The sequence below is a fragment of the Sinocyclocheilus rhinocerous genome, unplaced genomic scaffold, assembly GCF_001515625.1.
Source record: "Sinocyclocheilus rhinocerous isolate Xijiao unplaced genomic scaffold, SAMN03320098_v1.1 scaffold2338, whole genome shotgun sequence".
In the NCBI taxonomy this organism is placed as follows: Eukaryota; Metazoa; Chordata; class Actinopteri; order Cypriniformes; family Cyprinidae; genus Sinocyclocheilus; species Sinocyclocheilus rhinocerous.
This window is the reverse complement of record NW_015644013.1, coordinates 77,528-82,122: the sequence shown is the minus strand read 5'-3', so window position 1 is coordinate 82,122 and position 4,595 is coordinate 77,528.

The window sequence follows — 4,595 nt, the reverse complement described above, 5'->3', positions numbered from 1 at the left end:
CACACACACACACACACACACACACACACACACACACACACTCACACACACACACACACACACACACACACACACACACACACACACACACACACACACACACACACGCACGCACACACAGATATATATTGTCATATAAAGGATACCTATCTATCTATATGTCATACGTGAAACTGTAATAAATGCATTTACATCTCCGTATGAGTAGAATGTGGATGGATGGAAACTATGGAAAATAATAACAGAGAAACAGCAAGTGACACATTGAGCCAAATGTAAACTTTTGAAAGATTGAAATAGTATTTTCCAGTAAAACGAATAATTTTTATGTTGACATTTGTACAGGGCAGGTCAGAGTGTAATGAGCTCTTAGACTCATGTTGAGTAACAGCCAGTCAAAGCGTTTGTGTGATGATCCATATACAACCGTATTTCATCATTGCACATAAGCTTTTCTGTTCTTTAATGAGGCTGAGCAGAAAAGGGAAGTTCAGCTCAAACGTTTCAGGAAGGTTGTATTTAACTTGACCACATCTGCTAGAAACGTCAGTCTGTTATGCCAACACAGAGTGTGGGAATGTTTCACAAGTGTTTTTAGCTCGTTATCAGAGAATAATCATTTGTGTGAGACTATGACTCGAGCTGAGTCTGACCGTGTGAACGTGTTCACCTGTAAAAGAGCAGGACTTTGAATCGGGTCAGAGACACAAATACCGTATTACTGACAGACAATCGCACACGGCCTGACCTACATAACTGACGACATGCGAGCGATTGTTCTGCCTGCTGTTGTAAACATGAAGCACTTCTCTTGTGCAATATTTACTGCATTGAACCAACTGACCGCTGTACAACACAAGACCCGTGACTGAGCTGAGAGCGAACAATAACCCTGCTTCATAGGGACATGATAAACAGATGGATGCAGCTCGTTGCATTATACATGTGTCTCGCTGGCTGTCAGACGCCTGCTGTGTTTCCTAATAACACACATAAAGCCTGAGGGCGCCGCTCTCAACCGCCAGCTCGTTGCTGAATCCTAGGCAGAGGCAGCTTGGATTTCTTGTAAATCACGTGACTTTATCTCCAGCAGCACTTCTGCAGCGTGACCGGGTGGAGTCGCCGCTGAGGGGAAACGCAGGCATTTACAAGAAATCCCTGAGTATCGCTGGAATCCACCCTGCTTCCCTGGATGCCATACTTCACATAACTAACTGCTGTCTGGTTGCTCATCTGTGACACATAAAACCATAAAAGCCCTGGCATCTTTAACACAGCTTTATAACAGGATAATTACACTGTCAGAAAAAAGGCACAGCAGCAGGAGCCTTAAAAACAACACTGCTGAAGCTCCTTCACACCTGAAGTGTGCATATTAGTATCTCTGAGGAGTAAATGTACCCTTAAGGTAGTAATATACTCTTAGGATACAAATACCAAACTTTTAAGGGTTTTTCTAGCACAGAGTGCAGCTGTAGGGCTGTTGTAAAGCGGCGCTGGGAAACAGTGTTAGTTAGGAAGAGGAAGCTGTGGATTCCACATCACATGTGTTTCACACACTCACACACTCACACACTCGCCGCATGTGGAAGCGTGCATGAGGTAGCGGCGAGCGATTCCACAGACATCGAGTCATTGTGATTGTGCCATTCACACTTGAGAATTTGTGCTTTGTTATTTCATGAGCCACTTTGATTTCATATGATCATTGCTGCATTGCACTCAAACAGACTGAGAGTTTGAGGCTTGTGCTGCTTGAAATGCCAGTTTGCAGAGTGATGGATGGAAATGCAGTGAGAACGGCCTCAGAACGAGTTTTACATGATACGGTGCGCAGCATACCAGGCTTTATCTCCACACGTAGATCTGTGATGACTGATGAAGACAAGCCACCCAGCAGCTGTTTGCTTTCATCGTGTTTGTTATTTCAAGCAGTCTGCTCTAGAATCATAGTGGAAAATGAGACGCATATGCATTTGCAAAAGCAAGTAAACAAAGGCCAGCATGACCTCAAACACTGACTAGAAAAGTATGCAGCGTACTCAGTCAATTTCCTGCAAAAGTATGCCAACATTTCAATGTGTATTTCTGTCCACTGCAAGCTCGCATTTGCATATTCTGTTTATTTCCTCACATTGTGTGAAGAGACAATCATCAGCCATGGAAGGTCACCTTAAACACCCACAGGGAAGGAATCAAACCTGCTGTTGTTGTGGAACATTTATGGATCATTAAAACTTTGCGTGACATGTATGAAAGTTTGATGCATTACGGGTTTCAATAGCTCTCAAAGTTAAAAGAGTTATCACTATGATGATGTTAGTCATTTTAAACATCAGTTAGAAAATTCCTACACTCAGCAGATACACTGTGGTTTTACAGCATACAGTTCATCACAGCTCTAGTCTTTCTTGCAATGATGCACGTTCTGAGATATAATGCAAATGCATTACAAATGTGGCTGCAAGTTCTTCTAGGTCATGAGCAATGTATTTCTTACTTCAGTCAGGCCTGTGAACAAAGTCCTTCGTTTGCATATGAATGCCTGTGGAAATGCTGCTTGTTTAGCTGCTGATCACCATGGCATACAGGCTAAACAACAAAGTTCAGATTCAGTGCTGATATCTTGATGACTAACTGACATACTTTGACATATTTATGAAAGCGTGTGATCAAAAGGCAGATATGGTGTTGAGAGCCCTCTGCTGGACAGAAGCTCAACTGCACTGACTTAAACATAACAGGTTTATCATAGTACATTAGATTAAACCTTACATAAAATGTCATCGATAAGTCATTAACATCTATTAGATATGATTATACACAGTCTGGAGTGCTTAGTTCTGACTGGTCAATCGCTGCATGCAACAAATAAGGTCTGGATAATAGTAATGCTGTATAACTGACCCGCCAAACCTGTCTATCCACGGTCTCCTCGGGTCAGACAGAAGAGTAATGCTTCATGTCTGTGTATTCATTTATTTAAGAAGTCGTTGATGTAAGACAGAATTCTGAATGTGAAACTCAAGAATTAATGAATACATTTTATGACATTTAAAACTATTACTAATTATGATGAATGCTTATTACAAATGAGCCGGAACACAACATGAGCATGAGGCTTAAACCATGGATCATGAATACCAGTGTTGGGTGTAAAGCATTACTAAGTGATTAATTACTGCCACTTAATCACTTTTCCTTTGAAAAAGTAAAGGAAGGGATTACTCTGAATTTTTCTGTATTACGATTACAGTCACTTCTGATGTAATTGCATTTAATTCTCATTTGTAAGTCACGTTGGATAAAAGCGTCTGCTAAATGACTAAATGTAAATGTAAATTAAATTATGTATGGACCTCTATATAAAGCAAAGTCGATTTAACATCAAATTTTAAATCTAATGTCAAATGGATGTTTCTCCCTTTAAATACTCAGTAATTAATCAATAATTTATGCATTTTCCTGGAAATGTTCTGAAAGAATTAAAGAGCAGTTTCACATCTTTCCTTGTATTGCTCAACTGGTCGAGGTTGTTATGGGGTTTAGAAAGAAATTAGTAATAAGTACTGCAATACTTTGTAGAGAAAGTAATTAGTAATCTAATTACACTATTGAAGGTGTAATTAGTAGCTAGTAATTACAGTTTTTTCATCTGCTTACACACAGAATCTTTACTCGTCACAGTTTCTGAAAGCTGACACTCAAACAGCAGAAGCACACACCAAATCTACAAAACCATACACTAATTCTCAGACTTTGACTCATAAATTTCATAAAACACTTTTTGTAAAACACAACACACAGTTCTCTGTGTCACACACACAAATCTAACAGGAAGTGTCTTGATTTCCTTTTTCAAACTCAACCAATCAGAAAGCCTCACTAATTCATCACTAACTCCTCACATGTGCTTCACTGAACAGGCTTTAGATCAGGCCTATAAACACACATCTACACAACTACACATGCTTCATGTATTTCTTTTCTGTCATACAGTGTACAACCACAAATGTTTACAGTAAAAAAAAAGTTTGCTTTCAATCTTGCTTTCGTGTTAACTGTGAATTTCTCAACATCTCTCTGCCAATTACTTTCGATCTTGTACAGAAATGTTCACAGGAGCTCATGAAAGAAGACCTTTAGGTATTGAACAACAGTGTGCATATGATATATATCCAAAAATATAATATTATGGCAAAGGTGTTTGCAATGCAAGACAAATGTTTGCTTCTGAGATGTGTTTGTGATATTTTGAATGCAGTGCTTCATTTTGCAAGAGATGTGAGGTATTTTGCATTTTGCAATCCATCTTGTATTTGTGCGTAAAGTTTTGAGGCAAAGTTTTGAAAATGTGTGTAAGCAGTTCGAAAAAACTTTAAAGTAATAATACTGTACAATGCTATGCATCAAAGTAGCCTATTATGGTGCGGCTGAAAGCGCTTGTTTTCTCGTTCAGTTTGAGAGAGTTTTACATTTCATTTCTGAATATGCAAATTCGATCCTCTGTTATTCACAATTGTGTTCTCCTGGTTCTCTCTAGATGTGTGTGTATGTGTGTGTGTGTGAGTGTGTGTGTGAGTGTGTGTGTGTGT